The sequence below is a fragment of the Myripristis murdjan genome, chromosome 7 (assembly GCF_902150065.1).
Source record: "Myripristis murdjan chromosome 7, fMyrMur1.1, whole genome shotgun sequence".
NCBI classification, from domain to species: domain Eukaryota; kingdom Metazoa; phylum Chordata; class Actinopteri; order Holocentriformes; family Holocentridae; genus Myripristis; species Myripristis murdjan.
In genome coordinates this window covers 33,276,032-33,301,376 of record NC_043986.1, presented here as the reverse complement: position 1 = coordinate 33,301,376, position 25,345 = coordinate 33,276,032, and the positions used below count along the sequence as shown (strand labels likewise).

At 40.5% G+C, this 25,345-nt stretch overlaps 1 protein-coding gene across 1 annotated transcript in view; it reads right to left on the bottom strand.

Annotated features, from left to right (window-relative positions):
- The window catches only part of gnb1a (guanine nucleotide binding protein (G protein), beta polypeptide 1a), a 48,553-nt gene extending 28,393 nt beyond the window's left edge, over positions 1–20,160 (bottom strand). The window contains exon 1 of the mRNA XM_030054935.1: positions 19,776–20,160. The gene's annotated coding sequence lies outside the window, so the exon portion shown is untranslated. The remainder of the gene's footprint in view (positions 1–19,775) is intronic.
- Positions 20,161–25,345: the final 5,185 nt, after the last annotated feature.

Sequence of the window (25,345 nt, the reverse complement as noted above, 5' to 3'; positions counted from 1 at the left end):
GTCCATAACTAGATAGGTGGCGACTTTTTTTCACGAACATGGCATGTTCTTTCGACAACGATCCCGTGGATGAAGGTGCAGTGTTACTGCGCAGAGCATTAAATATTCGTCAGGAGAATAAGACCGTGCATAGATGTTTGAACAATGTTTTTATATTTCATCTTAAGCTACTGCCAAGTGTGCTTCTCCCCCGCGGGATTGCACCTAAATGAAATAAATTAATAGGCTACCATTCAAGCAGTTTTCCCCTGTAATATTATTGCAATGGACTACATTTAAACTTACGCATTGACCCGAGCAGCAGTGTTCTCCCACGCTGTTCAAACTCGCTGTATGAATGCATTAAGATTTCCAATTCAACTGGGGTGAAAAGCGCAGCCCGACGCTTCCCCATTGCCATGGTGAATCGTCAAATCAGGGCTCCACTGATGCCGTCTTTTTATAGCTGTGGTGCACACACTTAACTCCAGGAAGCATGTTTTATTTTTGACAAATTTGTGACTGAGGAATGTTTAAGCCATGCTTAAGTTGATAAAATAAAATAAACATTACCAGCACTTTCTGTGATGTAGCTTGCTTCTAGTATGCCTGTTTATCATAGGATATCTTTAAAATTGGTCTTTTTCATTCAGTACTAGCCTTGTAACAGGGTGTGGGAGAAGAATCACCTTTTTTTCCAGTTCCCGCATATTTCGCATCTTTCACAACTATTCGCATACTTTGCAACTTCCCACAATTTCACCGCATAAAATGACATAAAAACCCTGCATATTTAATCACATAATCAAGTATTTTATCCCGCCGAATCAAGGATTTTAGTCCGCATAATCAAGGATTTTTGGCCGCGTTTTTCTGGAGGGTCTAATATACAGAGGCAAACAAGGCTTTTTTTTTATTGAAAAGTCAATTTTTGTTTTCATTTGATCAAAAACAATACTTATGTGTTGTCTTATGGCTGAAAAGGCAAAGAAGGGGAAAGCAAGAATGTGAGTGTGGTAGCAGACAGAGGATGGCTCTAAAGGCCCGGGGTGGGGCTGCACTTCCAGGCCTTGATGCAGCAGGAGTGGCTTTCAGAACAGCACTGCCTGCAGAGAAACCACCTTCTTTCGCCTTCTCTTTGTATTCCCCATCTACCTCCCAATCCATCCATCCACCAAGCCAGTGACATAAATAGCACTCAATATTTAAAAGCATCAAGGTAGCCCCTGCTCCCTCTTCCATCCGTACTTCTTGCTCTTTCAATGAGAGAACTGACAGTTGATAGCTGGCCGCTCCCCGTCCTATACTTTGCTCCTCCAACATAACTTAGCTTGTTAATTGGTTTAATGAAACACATTATCACAGATGGGTGCTGTTAAATAATACTGTATGCATCGGATAAGAGGATGAGCTTGGGGTCATATCTGAAAAAATATAGCCTACATGATTTTTCATCGAGTCACTTGTAGAGATGGCTTACTCATTTAGCGCCATTTTAACAACTCTTAACTGATTTTTTAAAAAAATGTGTATGACAATCTCAGACTCTCAAACTTTCAATCTCAGATTCTCAAACTACATTTCAGATTCTCAAAATACAATTTTCAATACTGATGGTAGTCAAACCTGTCAGTTAACTTCAATGTGTAACCTGTTGTATTCTTTGCAGACGCTGTGCTTTGTTTACAAATGACTGCAGCAGAGCTTATTTTACTGCTCATTCAGGACGCAGAACTGAACTCTGGCTGCATGAGAAAATGCATTAGTTCTCACTGCAGAAGGCTTTTAACACTTTTGGCTATTGCTGCAGTGTATTGAATTGACATAAACAGGTAGATGCAGTTGGGGTCTTTCAGGCTCAGCTCAACATATAAGAGGACATTAAATGTGTACGGACAGTCAGTTAGCCCAGCTCAAACAGGCTTACACTGCGTCTCTGGCTGCTGTCCCAAATGGATTATTCCACCTGACTACAGGGTTATAGAGAACAGAGCAGGGAGAGATGTAGAAGAAACTAATGAAAATTTGACATATAATTATTATAAAATGCTGTACCATTTTTATTATAAATGGTTAATGAATGTATGTTAATTAACAAACTGGCACCATGTAGTTGTGTTGCACATCGCCAGGTAAAGTTTAGGCAATATTGTACACCACTGGTTTTCAAAGTGGGCTCCGAGAACCCCCCAAGAGTTCCTGAGGGCTTCCAGGGGGGTCCTCGGAAAAATGAGGAAAAGTCAAAAAGGTGCGTTCAGAAGCCTTTCACAAGCTGTCAATGACCTATCGCAGAAAATATTGACCCTATCATGCTTACATTTGTTGTGCACAGTTGTGACTGTTTGATGAACAACCTCTCGTGGTTGTGGTGATTCAAATCTTTTGCAAAACATTTGCTTTACCTACTTCAACCCTCTCCATTCACTGTCTAGCTCAGAGCCACCCATGCATGAAAAGATCCTAGACTGAAACTGTACACAGGGTCTCAGATCATGGTATGCACTTTAGCCTTCTGAGCCAGCGAAGTGTCTCGAGTAGCAGTGGTTAAGTGTTTAAGGCCATTATTAAATTCGTATTTTCAATCCAACTTCTGCTATTTGATCATGCCTGGACACATTGTCAAGTCTGCATGCTCCAAGATCAGATCTTGCTCACATCTGGATTTGATCAGCCAGACTACATGGCAAGGTGGCCTGGCTAGTGGAATATATTGGTATGGGAATATATGTTATCAAGCAGGTTGTGTTTTAGAGTCAAGTATGGACGTGTGGACACAGCTGAGTTCCGATCTGGCGCATCCAATCACAAAAGTCACACGGAGATGCCTAAGATGAGGGCATTCAAACCAGTAATAATGATTAAACCACAGTTACTATCTATGTGCCAAATTAAGCTTGGCTCACTGAAATACAACATATACCATTATACGTATAAATCAAACACTCCAATATGTTAAATCAGTGCAAATGCACAGGCAGAGTTGCATAAACACACATAACCTATTAGTATATTCATGGCACACACACACCTGGAAGTATGTGGGAGTGTTGGGCAGAGGTCTAGCCCACCAATACAAGAGCAGATAAGAAACTGGAGTCTGTGTGTGTGTGTGTGTGTTTGTGTGGCTGGTATCTTGGGGGGTGGGGGGCTAAGTGCTGTGGGGAAGTGATGCATGGTGAATGTAGCTAAAACACAACCAGGTCACAAAGAGGGCCAGAACAAGGGGGCTTATGATGCAGTAAGAAAAGAGAGAAGAGGATTGCTCTCGGACATTTCTTGAAAGCCCCCATCCGATCCCACTCACTTTGTTTTCCTCTCTGACTGTCCCCTCTCTCTGTCACTCTCTCTCTCTTACACACACACACACACACACACACACACACACACACACACACACACACACACACACACACACACACACACACACACACACACACACGCCTCAGTGTCACTCTGCCGAATGGACACCAACAAAAGCACTGAGGAGGAGAGGGAGAATCCTCATTCTCCCTCCGTGGTTATAAAGAAACTCACAAATTCAATCAGACGGCCAGACACTGCAATGCCCTCCATCTCCCCTCCACCACACACACACATATAATGCAGACAAGACTGAATGCATACCAACACCATGTGCATTACAGCCTTGACCTACAGTACTGGCAGATTCACTCAGATTGGCACAAATCATTCTGATGCTTGGTTGGCTGAAAACGTCACTTCTGATTCTGAATTTGTGGATTCAAATCCCTTTCTGGCCATAATACTGCATTTAATACACAGTGTACAATTAGTGACATAATCTGAATGGATTCTCCATTCCAACAGAGTCTCTGCACTGTTAATTTGGGCATGGCTAAGACTTAATTACGGACTACATTTCTGAGGAGTAGGTGGATCCTAAAGCCTTGTGGGGAACCAGGAGAATGGCTGAACTGACAATGAATAGCCTCAGGCTACATAGCCTTTTTTGCTCCACTGAAAGTAGAGCAAAATCCTAGGGCTACAAATGAGTATGCATACGCTGACACAATTCTGATCATGATGTGCCCCTCAGTTTAGCTGCATATTCCACTGACAGAAGAAAAAAACAATACTGATTGCTGCAATTTGCCACAGACAATTCTCTAAATGTTAGATCCCATGATTTAGAGTGTATTTGATGTCTCCCATATATCTTTCATAATCAGAAAAAAAAAGATATCAGAACCTGAGCCAACAGAATGGGCCGTTTGTCAGAATAATGAGATAATTGCATCACTGAAATGTATTCTACTTGGCAATAAAAGTTAAAATATTAAATTATCAAAGTCAATTGGTTCAAATGCATATGTAAACAACATGGCTTTACATCCAAATTTCATCAAGACAACAAAATAAATAATTTAAAAATAAAAACAACATAGGCAGCTTATATTAGCCAACAAAATGTGCAAGTAATGCAAAGAAATGAACCGCTAGCATGACTCCTATCACATCTAAATGCCTCAGTTTCAAATATCTTATGTTTGTTGAGGTAGAATACTAGGTAAATGAAGATAAAGCTAAAATAAAGAAGAATGACCTTTTAACTTCCTACCATTTTATGGCTAAAAACCATTAATTGTCTCATTTTGAAGATCAGCACAAAAATATCTTTTGGTTGGTGCATAGGCCAATCTTTGGTTGGCCTACCTGCCATCCAAATTCAAAGGAAATGCATTCACTGATTTTTGATATATGCCACTGACAGACACATGGCCTCCTTGGCAGAGGTTATAAAAAACATGCTAAGCATGCTGAGCATGTTGTTGGCTCTTAAACAACTGGATTTGGCAATCTTCTGCCTATTTCACACAATTTGCACATTGCTTTCCTTTGAGCTTCCATTATTGCTGACTACTTAAAAAACAAAAAAAGAATGGACCACTCACAGGTTGCCGCATAGTCGAGGCTAGCATGATACCACAAACTCATACTTGCTGTGGGATGGTGCCTTTTCATATCATGTTGTAAGGCTGATGTTTCTTGTCATTACCACAACACATTGACATTAGGGTTGGGCATTTCAGGCAAAAATGCTATTCAACAATCACAGGGAACTGTTCAACAATTTGCCATGACCCTAAGTTGACATATTTTAATGCACTGCTCTGTCGTTTGTCCGACTTGAAATCAATAACCCATGGGAAGTGTGGCGACTGTCATGTAGCTGTTGTGAGTGTGTACCCTAGCATAGTGCAAGCTTATTTTTAGCCCTGCTGGTGATAGCAATGGGCTCTGTAGATGGCAATGTCGGTCAGTCAGTCTGTTGCAATTTGGTTTCACTTTTGACTGGGAGACTGTTGCGTTTCACTTTTAATAGAGAGAAGTCTTCACAATAGTAGTTTTGTCAGTGTTTCCACAGTATGGTGGCCCACAAAGGTAAGAAATTTTTCAATTTTATCAAACATTGTGATCAAACTGACAAGTTGCATTGTATCCCTGTGCTCTCGCTCCGTCCAGGATCAGATGTTATTTCTAGATTTTTAGTCCTTCATTAGCATTGTGTTGATTAAAACATGCTCCCCTAGATCATGTCATAGCTGAAAGAAAAAAAATTGGAATGACAATAAAGCTGACTCAGTATGCTGTATGAGATTTCTTTTAATCTGACTTTTTTCCAATGAAGGATGTCATATTGTTATTTATATAACTACTTGAATAATCTGGTTTCCACTGTGCAATGACAATCTACTCTGGTACCTGCCTAAATCTGATTGTAATCAGTTTATTAGTGTGTGTGTTAACATTATCACTTAGTTAATACTAGGCTACATCAATCAGTATGTTTACATGCACACTAATTTTCCACATTATTCCAAATTTAATACAGGTCATGGAAACAGCATTATCTGCTTACATATTCCTAATATGGCCTTTTTCTGAATGTAACATTTTCCAATTAAGTCGTGATTGTAACACATGGCTGCCTGGTTACAGTCAGGTCTGTGTGTCGTAAACAACCCAACTAACCAATGGTTTGCAAAGATGGGTTAGAAAGGCATTCACAAAAGAATAGCCAACATTTCTGGTCATAAGGTGAAACACACCTGCTTTTAAACATTATGGAAGATTTGGATATCAAGCTTTTGGATACATTTAAATATTGCAACGCTGACCTTTTCAATAAGGTGGTTATGGTTTTTCTTTTTGTAAATGAAATGAATTTCTATAGCGCCGCTTTACAATGTTTGCCGGACATTCACCCATTAACACACACATTCACACACTGATGAAAGAGGCTACCATGCAAGGTGCCAAGCTGCCCATCAGGAGCGGTTAGGGATAGAGGGCCCTATCTTGCGCCCAAGTCCCTAAACCCGTTATTTAGGGATTTAGCATTGCGCAAGAGGCGTTTCCCCGCACAAGTTGCTATCTTGCGCACCTCCCGTTATCCGTAAAACACCTGCGCTACCCGCTATATTATGCATAGGCGTGTTTTGGGCGTTACGCCAATTACACCAATCAGTGTGCCAGGTGCCATTGCCTTTAAGGGCAGGCTGCGCTATCCTAAATCCTAAATCCTAAATCCGTGATGGAGAGAGGGAGGTAGATTTTCTCAGGGCTTCTACTGAGGCTAAAGCAAGTTGGCTTTATATGTATACATATTATATATTATATTATAGGCGAGTTAATTCGGGAGGTGGAGCCACATGTGTCCAAGTGGACGTGTCACAAGGTTGTACTGATTGAGTGAAATCCCCGGGTCACACCACACACACACACGAGGCAGAGGTGGAACTATGTGTAAACTAATTTATTGACAAGGTAGATTGGGCAAATAAAATATTAAAAATAAAAATATAGCACAACTGCTGGCTTATGATAAAACAATAAAACGTGCCGGCGTAAGTGTCCAATTAAAACAGTCTTTCCTCTAAACAGCCTATATGAGTAATAGACTCAGTCCATTCCGGCGGCGTCCCGGTATCAGTCCTACCGTGTGCGTGGCGAGGCTCCGTCGGGGCGTGCATTAAAGCCGCCTGGACGCGCTCTGTATATATATGTATGTATATGTGTGTGTGTGTATATATATATATATATATATATATATAAAAAATCATAAATGATAGCACAAGCTCGCTGTTGTTGTCAGCTCAAGTCTTCTCTTCATCATGCATTCATTGAAACGTCCATTCATGGAGACTCTTGTCATGAGACTGCATAAATATACCAGCATGGGCACACAAGAGTGATGCACATTAACAAAAGGTTTGACAAATATACTAGACATATGCTTTCAATCTGATGATGTCATATAAAACTCGCTGAAACGTCAGGGTTCAAACAGGCGGAGGCTTTAGAATAAAGGCTCTTAGAGGACAACATTGGAGCTGTATGCATGACACAAAAACCTTTCCATATCAGTGAACTCACGTCCAGGGGCAATGCACATATGGTGAAAACCATTCCTGCACAACAGAATGAATACCGGGAATTGGCTGTACTCTTGAAACTTGAAGTATTAGTTAAACTGAGCAACACCATGTTACATTACTACTAGTGCATCTTTTACAACTATGTTAGACTATGTGAAATCTACTTAAGATGCAGACACCCTTTAACCCATAGCATGGCTAAGAAACTGTGGACAGTCTGAAAATGGTTTGAATCGTAGAGCTGTTCATAAAGCTGCTGTGGAGAATTTCTGGAGAATGGAGACTACCCAAAAGCCTTACTTCTGAACTGGTTGTGCTACTGTTTAAAACAGCCCTTTTCTTCCACTTTAGCACATCAGCTCCTTTTATACCTTTCCACCTTTACTAGACCCAACCACAGATGTGCTTTGTTGTTAGTGTGCTCTAAGAACTGTCATGTTTTCATCCAGTTCAGGGTATTTTAATTGTTCTACACCCTGATTGAAACTAAGCTCTCCCTGCAGAGCATTCATGACCACATAAAATGTATGAAAAAAGAATCTTCTGTAGCCTGCTAACCAAGATCTTTACTCAGTGTAAACAAACAGTAGGGCTGTGCGATATGACCTAAATCTCATATCCCTATATAGGTCATTTCATATGCTGTTAACGATACATATCACAATATAGCACATTTTCTGTCAATTACATAAATGGTTCATATAAAATGTACATTTTGAATTATAGTTATATTTTTAATTCTATCTGAATTATATACTCGACAAATAAAAGATACTTAATCATATTTTATTTTTCTTTGGAACCTTTGTGCAAATTTTCAATTAAGCAGTAAACAAAATATAAAATATGACTGTAAAATAGAAGTCTATTGGCAATCTGTAGGCATACATGCTTCCCGATATTGGCTTAATTTGTTCCAAGACAACAGTAGTTCCGTGAATGTGCCATATGGAGCGACATTTCTTTAGTCAATTACCTTGGCCAATTACTTCTGTCAAAATGCCACCATAGCTACACTGTAAGTTTAGACTGCTTTGTGCTGGTTAACTGCTACTGAATGAAGACAACATGTTGCTGGTTTTCATCTCTCATCCACTGGCTAAAACTAAGGAGGTCTGCATACTTGTTGTGATGTTGCCAGCTCATCCCCAAATTGAAAAAAAAAAAAGTGCAAGGTGCCACTAAATTCTCAGTGAGCAATAAGTCAAACCATTGCACTGGAGTGAAATATTTGTTTTAGTGAATGCAGGTATAAGTTGTCAGGTTTTTCTCTAAGCCACAATAGCACAGAATTAATAAAATCCTGACACTGCTGTCCAGTGTTAGTTGATCGGTGAAGTGTGACAATACAAATGCTCACACCTGTGCAGACCATTATGGCATAGCTATTGCAACACTTCCACACAAGATTTAACTTAAGCTGCATTATTATGTATGTTCTGCAGTTAGTTTATGTTGCCTATGCTCATGCGGGGTTGTGCAGAGGAACGCTAAGCATTGTCCAAATTACAAACAGTACACTGCCATAATAAATTACCAGAACAAGCTGACATGTGACACAACAAAATAAATAATAGAACATAACATGAAGGAAGATGGAATAGATGTTTTTTCCATTGTCGCATAATAAATATCGCCATATTGCACAGCCCTAAAGTAAGTTGAACTACAAAATAAAACATTTAATTGAGGGTGGTGCTCTCTATGCAGGAATACTTTGTGCAAAGGATTCCTTATGTGAGTTGAAGACTTGCCAATACATTAGTTGATGTATTCATAATGGATACAATGCCAGCCACTACATTTAAACATATGTTTGAATACATAGCAAATGTTTGGCCTGACAGTGGTACTTTAAGAAAGGTCATGGTGACACCAAAATTAACATAATGCATGTTCTAGGTAGCATGAAATGCTGCTCTGAATTTCATGAAAATTAAAACAATATTTCTAAGCCAAGCGTGGCATTAGAGGGAAAGCCAAACTGTCACCAAAATCAAGAGAAAACTTCCTTTGGTGAGGATAAATGTATTCCCCAATATTATGACAATCCAGTTATTACATTTTGTGTGCACAGTGTGCGCATTTTAACCTTAGAGGGATTCTAGAAGAAAGGCCATGAGGTCGCCAAACTTAACAGGGTTCAACTTTTTGGGTACTTCATGGTAATAAACCCAGCAGACTGTGAGATACTATGCACAAGTCAAATTATTGCTCCCTACCACTTTTCCTCTAACATAACAAATTCCTTTGTGAAAAAAAAGTTAATCAATCAGGAAGCCGAATTAATCATATCAATATTTTGTCTGTCGTGCTCTACCTGACAGACCACAATCATACCTACCTATACAGATAGATTAAACCTAAGCAAAAAATAACTGCATGTTCAAAACCGTCACCCGGTCTGCCGGATCTGACAGGTGCCGCTCCGGCTGTCAGTTGGACCTTGCTGAAGAAGGAGGAAGTTACCTCCGAAACTGTCAAGGTAAATAAACATCCCATGTCTGATTAAAAGGACCAAAAACGTTTTTTAGTTAAAAGGAAGACATGATGAATGTATTTGAACTACACTGATTTATAATGACGTCGGGCCATGCCTGTTGTCGTATTTCAACGTGATGACGTGCACACCGGGGGCAATCGTGCTTGGGCGCGTTTGGGCTTAAGGTAATGTGAGTGCAGGCCAGCCGGGGACTGGGGAGGGGGGGATTTTGGCTTTAGCACGATACGGGCTCAAACTTGCCAATGTGAGTGGGCCCTTATAGGGTATTCACCACAGATAATATTTGATCAAGATAATTTCACTGAAAACAACTTTGAAGTCAAATTAGGCATTAAAGGACTAAGTGATTTTGCATGTTGGAGTCATTTATTACAATCTACATCACAACAAACCAATTTGCAAGTCATCCATTGGTACTAAAGATTTCACAACATATAATCAACCTCCCTCAATTTTCTAATTCGAATTTTTGGTTTTAACACCCACTTTACAATGTTCTGCTTCTGCATATAAGAAAGTCGTCAACATTTATAAACCACACAACTGATAACTGTTTGTGTAAAGCAAATGTTTCCCCAGGACTATTTTCTGGTGGACAGACCTTTTTCCACTCAGTCCGATTTCAAGTCATCAAAACACAACAATGCTGCTGCTTCAAGAAAAATAATATCATTTGAGTTCTTAAATACAACTACTTGCTTTGAAAAATGATTAGCAGAAACATTAAGCCTAAACATTTTGTAGATATTATGGTAAACATGCCAATCACTGGTATGGTCCTTTCAAGTAAATTCACTTTGTGAATTGTCATTATAAATTTAAAATCAAAGTCTCAAGTAATACGAAAATAGGACAATGTAGTGGGTGGAGAAAATAAACCACACAAACACGGTTGTGGATGGTTGGAAAAAGGTGAGAGAGCTAGGGACAGCTCTAAGTAATACTAAAACTGGGAGTTAGGATTTAGCAATTCATACTGTTGTAAATTTGTCCATGATATGATCTGATATGGTGATATATTGACTCTCTTGTGAGTAAGGTTTCTAAATAAACAGTGTAATTGCTTTAGTTGTCATTAGTGAATGTGTGCTGAGTGTAATGCCCCTTTTCCACTAGTACCTACTCAGCTCGACTCGGCTCGACTCTACTCGGTTTAAGAGCTTTTCCATTAGGTCGTAGTACCTGCTAGCAGGTCCCATTTAGCACCTACTCAGCCGGGGTTCCAAGCGAGCTGAGTCGAGCTGAGTCGAGCTGAAAATGTGACGTAAACGCCGTGCAGGCAACTGATTGGACAGGGAGTGACGAGAGCGACTCCCGCACGAAAACAAAACCCGACATTTAAAAAAAAAAAAAAAAAAACGGCAACAGCGGCCCTGCGCATTGATCGTCAGTGAAGTTGTCAAAGTCGGAAAATAGCAAGCAAACCGCGACCGCGGTCAAATAAAGACGTGGAGACTTTTCTGAGCTTTGTGGCGGCCCAAAGAATCCAGAGGGAGCTGGACGGTGCGCCGGCGACTCCACCCACGGCGAGGTGCTACTCAATTGTAATGGAAAACCACCTAAACCGTGTCGAGGCGAGTAGAGTCGAGCCGAGTCGAGCCGAGTAGATACTAATGGAAAAGGGCCATAAGGTAAACTGTATGAACTTATGCATTTATGTGATTTGCAATTCGTTTTCTTCTCTGGCCTTGGCTGCATCAAGTGTTGCTTTTAGCCACAAATATGTTTAAATTCCTCATATCCTTCAAGGATTATTTTTTATTCCTCTGACGTCAAATATAGGGCAAGGCTTGTTATTTTGTAGGTTACCACTATAGGCTCATGGTGCAGAGAATGCCCCTTTTATGGGATGAGAGAGCACAAAACCTTATTTCCAAAGCCTGTGTTCACAACGCAAGTTCATAATGACAGTTGTGACACTGATTAAGACAGATTGCCGTTACAACATTTTTTTCAAGCCAGCTAATATTATGAAAGCCCAGGTATGTCAGACTCCTTTGCAGTGCACCCATTGATCTCGAAATTCTGATATTTAATTACAGTTTTGAACCAGCTTTTCACTGATTCTGTTTCAGATTTCTTCAAAACCCAGAGGAATTCTTTCCCTATTTAGTGAAGATGCATTTTGAGGCACATTTTACATATGCAATCTTACTTTTATTTGAGCTTGTGCAGTGACTCCAAATACGTTTGAGCCCACTTTGAATACTGAGGCTTGATTTTGATGAGTGCTCCCTGCTTGTGGCTGCCTGCTGTGGGTAATGTCTGATAACAGTGATGTAACATCAATGGGACTGACAGTAGAGTTTAATTGATCGATTAGTGAAACATTCCATGATGCCCTAAGTACTCAGCAAGCAGAGTGCATTATGGGTGGAGATACAAGGCGTGGCAAGTAAACTGCAAATAGCCAACAGAATATGACCATTTACTACCAAGTGGGCTGTACTGCAATCCTCCTAACAGAACAAACCAAGAAAATTCCTGTTAAGCATGCACCACCATTAGGTCACACTGTCATCTTAGACTGAAGTAGAGAGGAAACTTGCCATCCCAACAATCACTGCCTGCTCATTAACTGCTTTGACAACTTGGACACATTCAGATACGTAGACCCCCATGAGTCCCTGACCTCAACAGTCACAGTCCCATCCTGAGCCCACTTGACGCCTCGCTTCAGCATCTTTGGAGCACAAAGACTGAGCCCAACAGGTTCTACCAGACTATCACCAATGCTGGCTGATTTAGTGCAAATGCCGTGGCCTGCGGGCAATTCTTAAAGCACATTAGGTTGGCAAAAAAAAAAAAAAAAAATGTGCGGATATTTTTGCAGTCACATACGTTAACAAAGGTATGGTTTGTGCTTGGCAGAGCTGCACAACCAGCTTTTTCATACAGGAATATAAATGCGTTAGGTTTATAAAAAAAAAAAAAAAAAAAAAAGTCAGGCTAGCCCAAAGCCAAAAGCATGACTTTATTTAAAACACAAAATACACTCCTTTGATTGCATTAATAAATGTACCCCTCCCCCCCAGTGCTTTCTCTCTCCCAGCTTCCAAAAGAGAGGAACAAGTGTGTGTGAAGAGTCACATGACAGCCAGCCCACTCTTCTTTCAATCAAGTGACTGTGGCCTTTCTTGTTTTACAGAGGAAGAAAACTCACCGACTCTGGCTGCCTTTCTCCGTCATCTCGGGATTCAGGCTTGGTCACATTTTCCCCATGGCAGTCAAATCTACGGGCTAGAATGTACACAGAAAGCAAGACTACCTCTATTCAAAGCAAAAGAAGCGCTGAGGTTCCTCATGCAAAGCACTGCCAGGGCTTGTGATGGGCTTTCGGCAGGCATACAGAGTGGCAGGGTGCTGACAGAGTTGTGTGTAGGTCACTAAGCGGCCCTGTCACCACTTGCTTTGACTATTCAAACAACAGCCAGAACCTTGAAGTTACAGTAGCAACAAGCCATGTGGAAGAGCACCGACAGTCAAACTAAAAAGCAAAAAACAGTTTGCAACACATTACTCCAGGACAGATCCACATTGCACAATAGGAAACCATTAGGTGGAATGTCAATTGTGATGTTGATCCTTGTGGGCATAGGGGATAAACGGCAAAAATAAATGAATAAATAAATAACTCACTCATAAAGTAAACCAAAGGAAATACACTGACATGCTGATAAGCTCACTGTGCAGAAGTGATTCAGGACCACGTCTGGTGTGTTGCTATGAAAAACAGAAATATGTGTAAACAGTGATTTAGACAAACTTGTCCAAGACATGTATAACTACTCAGCTAAAATGTACACATACCTGGAATGAGTACAATGACCGTCACCACAATCCTAGCGAACATGACATAGCAAGGGAGAGCAAAGGGTGGGTGGATAAGAAGGTGGGGGTGGTCACATGTAGCCTATGCTAAAAATAAACTAATGTGGTGAAGATGTGCTAGTTTGTGTTCACATATACTTGGACTTCTGGGGTCAGTTACAGGCTTCAACACCCCTCCCTTCAGCACAATTCAGGGTTAGTGAGCAGTGTTGGTGGGTGGGGTTTCTCTTCAACAACATGGTAGTGTCCACAGTCAGCCCTCAACTGGCACTTGGGGTTAAAAATAAAAAGTAGGCCTGCGCTGGTGATAACAAAGTCGCATTGCGGGGGGGTTGCATGTGGGTGTAAAGAGAAGCAACAGTGAGCAGAGTTTAGCAAATCTAAAGCCCTTTCCAGAGAAAGCCTGGCACAAATTCATAGTCTAAAATCCAAAAATAATACACATCTGATTTTTACGCAGAGAACCTTTCATACCAAGTCCAATGCCAATTTTTTGCAAGAGACACCAGATTCCAGCAGTGTGAGCCTCTAGCATCAGAGACAGTACACTGGGGAGGGAACGGCCTGACAGAACAGACTGCTCTCATCTGTCCAGCTGCAGCCAAGTATTGGTTAAAGCTGGGGAGGTTAACTGAAAAACAAGCTCCATCGAAGGCTTCATTATGAGCTCGGCCAGGCATTCAAGAATGGCAGAGGGCTTTCCACTATCATTCTCAATGAGCCGGTGCTATGTTTACATCTGCTACATACATATCAGTGAGTTCTCCACCCTACACTCAGCTGTGGAGGACAGGGGAAAGGGACTTGGGGACAACTGGCTGACCTGGTGTTCTGCACCGAGACAGAGGGACAGTGGGCACCACAGCTGTGGTGTCTGCCTGTGGAGTGTGAGCACAAATAGAACAGTAACATAAACACCCTCCATTCCCCAACATTTCAGCAATTTTATGTCATACTTAAAATATTCACTGTCCTACTCCTTTTTGCTCAGACACAAAAATGATGAGCTACTTGGACTCTTGTTTTCTCTTCATTACTGACAGGAGCAGGTCGCCTGAGAAATGTGCATATTTTTATATTTTCCACTCTGATTTTAATGCATCTAATAAAAGCAGGAAACAAACCAGTTAATATTAAAAAAAAAAAAAAAAAAAAAAAAAGCAACCCATCATTGTCAACGACTGTGACAGACCCACTGTGCAGCCGCTCTAAAAGATGCATATGTGGGTTTTACAAACTCATGATGTGTTTGTTTTTTTGTTTGTTTGTTTGTTTGTTTTGGTGGTGGGGGTGTGGGGTCCAGAATTGTTGTGAAAATGACTTCAGTGGGAAAGCTCTGAGCGGAAAAATAGTGTATACAATCAGGCTCAACATCAGTACCACTAGATCAAGGTCAACACAGCCAAGCATGTCACCATCTATCATTTTGACAAAATGCAAAGGTAGTTCAATGTATGCGAGAAATAAAACTCCTGATGTGATCAATTCTCTATTGAAGCCACTTGGTGACACAACTACCAGTCTGACTCAACCATCAGCTGCCTATAGATGTGCAATGTACGCTGATGAACTCCAGTACAGTGGTTAACTCAAAATCTTCTAAAACATGGCTGGTGATTGAAAATGGAGGAGGAAATGGATATAGATGGCTAGACCACAACACATCAGACTGATAATCCAAAGAGTAAAGTAATGGAAGCCATACTGCATAGGCTGCCACTAATGGTCAATTTTGCCTAGGCTGAGACAAATAATGAGCTTGCTGATGAAGACAACACTGCAGGTGAACTCAGCTGTGCCTTTAAGAGCACACAGCAACCAATGAAGGGCGAGGCCCATATATTAGTAGCTGTGTGTGTGTGTCTGTCCCTGGGGCGTTTTGTTTCCGACTCTTGTATTGAGATGATGGAATGAGGAACAAGGAGGACAGGCGTCTGACAGGAAACTTCTGCTCAGTGCAGATATGCTCCACCTACAGCGGGATGACAGTGCCACCAATAATGTGCAATGTTTCCCCCACAGAATGTACAGCCACCTAAACACCTAGTGGGATTCCCATTTATACAAATATCCTTGTTCTTGTCATTTCATGGGGTGGAAAAAAAAAACTCAACCAGTTCCAAGTGCATCTACATAACCAGGCGCCCTTATGAAAATGGCCTGTCATATTGATAATAGAAAATTCCATATGGCTAAAAGCAGGATCATGGGAGAGAAGAGAGAAAAAAATCAGCACTATCACTGACCAAGCCCCATAATCCCAAAGGGCCAAATCCACAGACTGTAAGCATTTAATCCCATTCATATTCTGCACTCACAGAGAAAGGAAAACACACACACACACACACACACACACACACACAGACACACACAAAGACACACACATCAGTGGGATGAAAATCTGTACTAACACAAAACAACAATCCCTCTCTAGTGCAAAAGGCAGATGATTCAGGTTTTAACATATGCTCATCTTCTTGTGGTAAGACTCATCCTACTGAACAGCTCTGGTGTGTATAAACCCAGGGACAAATGTCCTTCAGACACACATTACTGTCAGACAGGCTTTCAGAAGCTTGTCATACTCCACTTATGTCATTTAAGAGGCATCAACACAATATGTTAGAGAGATGGCCACAGATTATGCCATTTCTGTCCACCAAAGCTACTGGACATTGAATGGAGGCAAAGAAAGGCATTCTGGGTATCAGGATAGAATTGGTCACTGACAGGGCTCACATTCTGGTAAATCTAGGCAGCACAATTGTTTTTAGGCCTTGTTAATAACTGTATTCTCTCAGAGGGGCACACAGACAACAGCACTCCTCTAAAACAGGTCCAAATGCTCTATGTATTTATGTGTGTGCTGTTACTCTGATCTGCAAAGGACTGAGAGGTGAGGGCAGTGGGGCCATGAGCCTGAAGTGACTGAGCCGGTTCATTCACGCAAGAATGATGTGACAAATCACAGCAAAAGATTAAATTCCTATGAGAAAAATTTGTGAGATAGCAGCTACAAAGCGACAAAACACCCACTTCCACTGCAGAACACAAAGACAATCATGAAGAAATCAAGTATTCACAGAACACAATATCTTTGGTAAATTGTTGACATCCAAACCAGGCTGGGGGTGGTGTGAGGTCGGTGGTAGGTGCAATCTGGGAGAGACTAACAGGACTCCCTAAGACAAAAATAGATTTGGGGGGTTTGAATAATAATTGTCCATTACATATAATAGCATGTTTGACACTAAACATATCTACCATTGTGATGGTTATACCATGCCAAGTTGAGAACCTAACCCAAACCTCACAAAATCAAAATGACCTCATTTTCAGAGGTCACATGAGCGCTGGAAAGACCTGATGGATCAAACGTGATTGAGAGCAATGGGGCTTTAAAGGTACATAGGCCTAAAAATGTCCAAAGAATAAACTAAAAATACTAAAACCAGAATAAATCTCATATTTCCTTTCATTTAACTCTTAGGGTGTGGGGGGTAAATGCCTAAATCTGTGCAATAAACATTTAACCGTGAATCACAGCCAGGACTGATTAAACATTTAGACCCATAAGTGGTCAATGATGTATCAAGTCATAATCATAAAGAATTACGTCAAAATATGAAAATAAAATTTCTACTGGTAATGCTGAATATCAGAATATAATATTCAATTCAGTTTTCACATTTGGTTCTATAGCTAAATATATCGGTTCACTGGCAGATAGTCAAAATGTTCAACACCCTTTCCCCACCATGTTGTCCTGCATCTGAGGTGCACACACGTCGGGCTCGACAAATAATCCTATCCGCTAATATAAACATTTTCAACACGGATATATTCAACACATTTTTATCGAGCTGTTAAATCAAAGAAATCTAGCGTGCCAAGCCTGAATCCATCCGATGCTAGGCAGCTGTCTTTCTCAGTCTGAGAAAAAGCGGCGATGAAAAAGGCTTTGAACGCCATCTTGTTCGTTGCAGCTGCTTGGGCCCTGAATACAGGAACCCATTCATTCAAGGAGGCGGAGGGAGGGGGCAGACTGGCAAGATGAATTCATCTTTGTGGGCCAGTAAATACAAATAGCTCTTTTGAGAAATACGGGAAAACTTCTGATGGGACTAAGAAATTGGCGATTGTCAGTAATGATTTTTTATAGTGCACAGTGTAATGCACAGCTAGTCGATAAGTTAGGCAAAGGGAGACGTTTTTTTTTCTTGTGTCGGCGCTGGAGGAGCCGCTTCATTCGGCTTCCTGCGACAGCACGTCTCGCTCGCTCGTACACCACCTTTCTAAATATTTACCACTAAATAAAGCTCTCTGGACTCCACACCCCGCCTTGTAGCATATCTGTCTGTTAGACGGAATGCCCTGTCGTTGGTACCCGTTTTCCCAGGCTCGCCTTGAAATCAAATCTAACGTAGCGCGGCCCGGTGGGGTATGACTACTCAGGTAGCTAGCAACCTGCCCTGCAACAGACCTGTGCTCGAGATAAACAGATTGTGCAAATCCAATTAGAAAACCTCGTTTCCATATTATTAAAAGAAGAGGTGCAAATTAAGGCCAATGAGATTTGCCCGAACGCCGTGTCTCACTCAGACGCCGCTTCAACACTTGTTAAACTAAGATGGCTTTTGCATCTATAATAGCAATAAAGGGGCTTGGTGTACATATTTTCCAATGCAACATGATAGCTGTTTTTCCACACTGCCAACAAATGCAAATGTACATTCTCCTCTACCGCACTGTGCATTCTAGGAGCCATGCTAACCAGTTAGCCATTTTCCCATTTAGCAGTATCGGAGGATGGCCGGCTGCACTGGCAAATCTCCCGATTAGTCAGACTAACTTAGACTGAGTGTGGGAATGCCGACCTACAGCTGTGACATGTAACAGCCACAATTAATCCTTTCCTTTCGAGTCACTTTATTAAAAGGAGTTAGTCCAGCCAACCCGTTTCAATGAAGCCTACCAAATAAGTGTGTCCACAGCTGCGACCATCAGCATTACGTAAATACTTTTGCGAAGCAAAACATTGACGCTTCAGTGCAATAGCTATTATAAACCGAAATTAAAAAAAAAAAAAAAAAAAAAAAAAAAAAATCAAAGCTGTTCTATTTTTCCATTGAGGATACAGACAAATGATCGTGGCTGCCATGTTCGAGATTCACACACCCAAATCAGCCATACCAGCTCGCAATCGTTCTCTAGGCTGTGGCCACTGCTGGCTAACTTGTATGGACTAGCTACGGAAAAGAGGGGGTGGTGGTGATCCTGTTGGCGAAGTGGCCATTTTTAGACTCCCTTCGCTGTCAATTGCATGATGCTACAGTTTATAATTTGTGACAGGAAAATCCAAAGCCGACTGACGCATGACTGGATTGTGCATGTGTAAGAAGCCATGTATTTGACATCCGACACAATATGTCTCGGGGTAGTCGACAGTTAGCAAAAGGTAGCAAATGTGCGGGCAATTAGCTTGCCAGGTAGTCCCTAGCTAACGTAATAGAGCAAACCATTGAAAAAAGTGGGCCTACTTTAAGACACATAATGTTAATCACAGCTAGGATTACATTTCAGCCTTAACTCCAATGACACCTTTGCTGTGTTAAAAGGCACAAAATTAATGCGATATTGCCTAAGTTCGACTGCTTGTTTCGTAAAAAAGAGGGAGAAAGAAACCCGGACGTTGAGGAGGGGTGCTAGCTAACTTATTGAGCTGTCACTAACTAACCTAGCAGTAACTGGCTATCAGCAACCACCTAGTCAAACAGACATTAAATATGCAACTCGTTCCACTGCTGTTATGTTTAACTGGCACTTTCGGATAATATATATTTTTAATGACTTAAGGAGTGACCCCCACCCACTCTCACTGGCAGCAACAACTCGCTAGTGGCAGGCTAGAGTAGCGTTAGCACTAACGGATAAGCCGAGCCACTCAGCCCATTTTAACCCCTTTTGCACATCTTCCCAACTCGACGAGCTAGCCAGACTGCACAGACATAAAATGCATTTTTTGTGAAGCACAATTCAAAGTTTCCATGTGTTACATTTACCTGCTTTCAGTCGTTGGTATCCGTTGTTTATATCACATTGACTGGAAACAGCAAAACCTCGTCTCTCCTCTCTCTGCCCTAGCACTCAGATTTAGCTAGTTAGCTACCGAGGAGCGGCACTCCCCGAACCCAGTTTTCGACCCGCCGACGGGGGAGACACACCGGCACAGAGGCGCAGAGACGAGGTGGTGTTCACAAAGATAGAAGTGCCAGAGCTCCGTGTAAGCGTTCTTCCGATTCAAAGCCACCTCCGATTCAAAGCAAAATCCCTTCTTGTCTTTCCCACCGTCGTCGTCCCCCGTTTTCTTCCTTCACGCCAGGATCTCAGTCGCTTCTTCCTCCGGCCATCAAACAGCAGAGATGGGCGCGGTAACCCTGCTCTCAGGTCTGGGAAACCCCACGTTACGGCAGCGTCACAACGCACAGCGAAGGGTCGGCGACCACTTCAACGGATCATTATACCAGGAAATACTGCCATCTTTGGTAACACCAACACACCTAGCTAACATTTACCTGCCAAAACACCGTACTTTAACGAGGGAGCGTTATTCTTACGGTTAAAACCAAATGTGGTCTGTCACAGAGCATTTATTTACCCACAGACTACGACAGGCTGCTAGGAAAAGAGTGGACACCATTAAGCAGGCTACGTCTTGAAGCCCTGCTGCCTACAGGGGCTGACAAAGCGGGGGCCCAGGGCTCCCCCGGTGCTGTTGGCGGCCCCCCACAAAATGAAAGGTAGTTTTATTTTTATTAGAATTTAAGAGACTACATATGATTCCAGTTAAGAATGACTAATAGACACTGGTTTCACATGTCACTGCTCTTATAGACAGACAGACAGACAGACAGACAGACAGACAGATAAATAGATAGACTTTATTGATCCCAAGCTAGTAAATGCTTGTGTTCCAGCAGCAGGTTGTCCAGATGTTGCACAGGAACAATAGCAGACTACACAACATCTACCTCTGAACACTGGGAGAGAGAAATATATATCTTTTGAACAAAATAAACACAAGTAACAAAATAAATGAAATAGTACAAAGAATATAAGAAAAAAGAAAACCCTTTGTATACCCTGTAAGAGTAATAAAAAATAAAATATACTAAAATATTGAATATCTATAGACATTTCACCTTTTGAACCTTTGTATAGACTATATGTATAATGAAATATACTACAAAATATCTATAGAACATTATATATAGAATAGATGTATACTCATATTGTGTAATTTGAAGTATATTTCCATGTGGCAGTCCCTGATGCCTGATCCTGGGTAGCAGAGACTGTCAGACGAGGTTCAGCCTTATGGAAAACATTTTATATAATGTATAATTCAACTTATAAGTATACTTGGAATATAAATGGATACATAATTAAATAAAAGATATGTGTGTATAATAAATGTGCATATATATGTAAAAGCTATTTAAATATATAAAATATATGTATATATGTATATAAAATGATATGATAATATACTAGCATACCCAACAAATATAATAAATTTAATACATATACAATATCACCTATGATAACATACTATACACTAATGCCATGAGGTAAAGTAAGAGAATAAATCTGTGCAATTGGCCATGAACAGTTATTGTAAGAGACATTATCCAAACATCAACGGGGTAAACCTTGATACAGTTATACTGAATAAATATAAATTCTTTGGGTCAGCTAAGACATTTTTATTCAGGCTTTGTCATGATTTAGGCCACTCTCTTCCTGTCAGAACAGAAACAGTGCCTCATTTGCAACCCAAAAGAGACCGTGGCACAAATTTACATGCAGCAGTATATGACATTCCCTGCCCGCACGAGGAAATCAAACTCTCCCTCAAACTGACCATCATGAGCATCAGTTTACTGTGGCAGTTTGCAGTGTGTAGTTTGTGTTCTTCTAATGGAGAGCAAAGATGAAGAAAAAGACAGCACTCACCCAGTGTAGGGCTTGACTGAGCTTCTATCAGTGTAAAATAAAGGCAAAGTCTTTGACCAGTAGCTTGCAATTTAATGAGAGATTTGCACAGATCACTTTCAGGCGTTCATCAGTGCCCAAATGTGATTTCAGAAGAGTTGATGAGTTCAAACAAACACAAATCCCTGGTGATGTGTCTCATTTTTGATCACTACTGTACATGTTTTGAGGGGAATCAGAACTTTTATGAACCTTCGATATAAGGTGTCATGACGTTAATCTGAATTAATGTGACATAAGTCATGTCTCTCACAATAACGGTTAAAATGTAAACCTGTTTTAATGGTTTGAATGGTTTTGTATTGCTTCTGCCAAGGAGGTTTTCACTGTTTAAACATTGGTTATGATGCAGTGCATTTTTCAAGAATAAAGAATTTCTAAATGGATAAAACTGTTGTTGTTGTTGTTTTTTAATCATACCATATTTGTACTATAACACATAAATGTGTTTCTCTTAACACTCACAAGTGTTGATACAAGTGTTGATCATTACACATCATCTGACACAGTTACTGTGTTAGTAGCCTGAACAAACTTAATGTGTCACAATGAACATACCGTGTCGTCCCCAGTTCAACTCTATGATGTGTAGCAATTTAACACAGGTTGTGTTTCCTCGAAAACGATGTGTGTGGTGGCCTCTGTGACACTGAGCGGAGGGTGTATGATCAGTACAGCACAGAAATGAGTGTGATTATTATCACCAGTAGTGCAGCTAGAATGCTCAGAGGAAGGGCTGATCTTCATTTAGTCAAGGCGTTACTTGGAGACCTGGAACACTTTGCTGTCCTCTGGGACAGCAGGGAGGGGCCCGGCTCAGTCTGGTGGGGGAAGACAACAGCATCATCAGACGTCCCTTTGGTTTGGATGAAGAGGACCCCGGACAAAATACTGCTCTGTCTGCTGCAGCTCAGCATCAGCTGTTTGTGCCACATTTTCATCATTTGAATTTTGTTCCTTTTGGTCTTTTTTTTTTTTTTTTTTAAGCTGACAAAAACCATTACTAACAGTGACTTTTATACCTTAATTGCTCTACATTCCTCATTATGGCTTCTTGTATTTCGTGTCCTTTGTTTTTATACCGTAATACCAAAAATAAAATTTGTCCACATATCTGTTCCCTTTCAAACTGAGGTCAGGAGCTGTCAGGAACCTTTTTATTCATCTGCTTCTGGCATTTTCATCTCTGTTTTGTCATTTTTGTAATAGTTTATGTCAACAAAGGTTCTTTTTGTGTCATTTTTGTCCCGTAAATAGTGTCACTGACAAACACCATTGGTGATTTGAGACTTGTTTTAGGGGTGCTACAGCACACCTTCATTTCATTTAACTGTGGACCCTCTATAAAACAGCAGCATTATATTGAAATCTGTGGTTGTTTATTCTGAAGCATTAGTATTATACATTATTATAGACCACTCAATAATTAGGTTGCTTTTAAAGGTTGTTAAAGGGAAACATTGTATACCTAATTGAATTGAGGTTTGACAAAGTGAAATGGAAAGGGGTTGAGTACTTTTGAAAACAGCATATTCCATTTTTCATTCTCTTAAAATGTATTTTGTGGTTTAAAACTTGTGTTACTGGTAATTCATTGAAAGTGTTGTTGTAAATTAAACTATCACATATAGAAAAATATGAATGTATTCATTGTTATCCAATGAAATAAGTTATTTAGTGGGACGTTGAACACTTTTGCAAGGCACTCTAAGTAGCACACTGATTCAGCATATCGGTCTTTGCCACTGCAGGAGGTACAATGATGCAAAGCCTGGACCATTGATTCATATTGCAAATCTACAATTATTGTGATTCCATATAGTGCAAATTTGGACAAACTTAAGGACTTTTTAATTTTACAATTATTGGAATTAAAAAATTAAGCAGAAAAAAGTAAAAATTAGTATTATTGCCCTGACTGCACTTTTCCTTTTTCTTTCTTTCTTCTTTTTTTTTTTTTTTTTTTTTTTTTTTTTGTATCTTGATGTGTGATTTTCTGTAAATATGAAGCTACAGTGCACCGTCTTGGAGCTTATTTTGAATTTAGTCCCCAAGAGTGTGTATCCATGGTAGTTCTGTAAACCTCAAAAACCGTGGGAGGAAGCTGGCTGGCTATCCTGTATGAACAATCCTCTATTGTGGGATGGTCATCTCTGGAACCACTCACCAGTGTGCCTATGGGAGGAATATTCACCATAGTGACTGTAAGGTGTTGTCCGGAGTTGTGTGTGTGTGTATGTGTGTGTGTGTGTGTGTGTGTGTGTGGGTGGGTGGGGGTGGTGTGGGGTTGGAGGGGTTGTTCAAAAAATGTATGATGCTCACCATAGTTTACCTACTTTTCAAACATGACGCATTATTGCATGAATTCATAGCACACATCACAGTGAGTAGCATCAAACTGAGGTTTAAGGAAGAAAGTGTTTAAATCTTTGTTTTCCACATCCTTAACCTCAAAAGATCCTGTGAGTGAACTGGTCTGTGCTGCAGGTGCTTGTGTACCACGCTGCTTTCTGGGTGGGGGTTTCCATCGGGACTCATCTGCCCTGCTGAATGCTGCTAAGATTTAGTTGCCCCTGGATACACCCCTGCTTGTCTGCATGCGTGTGTTGTGAAGCTGCTCCAGCACACCTTCAGATCACCCATGGGACACCTTACCGTACACCTGCTCTCAGCGTTTTGGTGAAGAGAGCGGAAGGGGAAATTATCCATATCAATGTGCTATTCTTTTGGTTGCCCTAACATTTTTTACGATCCTGAAAACAAATTCCACTGGCCTGTAAAATAAATCTGAATCATAATGGAGCTGTCCTATCTCAGTCTCAGTGTCCTGCCGAGTCATTCACGTTAATATAAATAAATATGTCATAATGTAAATAACAGTAATGGAAATATAGAAATATAAATTAATTATAATATATAAGCCAATATAAATATAAGCACTGATGTACATGTGTGTATGTGTTTTTTTTTTCTCTTAAGAAACCTGAGAAAATTTATTTGATTTCTTTCAAAAACAAAAAAGGTGATTAGCAAATTAGCAAAAATTAGTGGAACGTTAGTAAATAAATAAAAATTACCAGATAATTGGCCAAAAAAACTAAACAAAAAACGAGTAATTTACAAAAAAAAAGGTCAGATTTCTTGTGAAAAGCATCTGAACGCCACCTTTCACATGCACTCAAGATCCTGTTTCATTTATATCAGGTTGATACCACACACTATGATATATGATATGAATATGATGAAAAAGCTAGATCAGCCTAAAAAGGTGGCTAAGCTCTATACATCAAATTAAGTTTAATATATATATTTTTTTTAACTTTACTTTCCACTATATGCCAAGCTTTCAAAGTTTTTTTTATGTCACTTTCCTAAATTTATAGTGTAGGCTTCCGCCGTCTCTCTAATGTACCAATTGTATTTGAAGTGCTGACTGCCTCTAAGAAATAAGCCTTTGCACAAACATTTTCCACCACTCTCCTGTACTTATTCATGCAGACCCACAAATAAGCTCCACGATCAGTGTGTTTTATATGCAGACACACACTCACACAAACCCAGACCAGTAGTCAGCGGA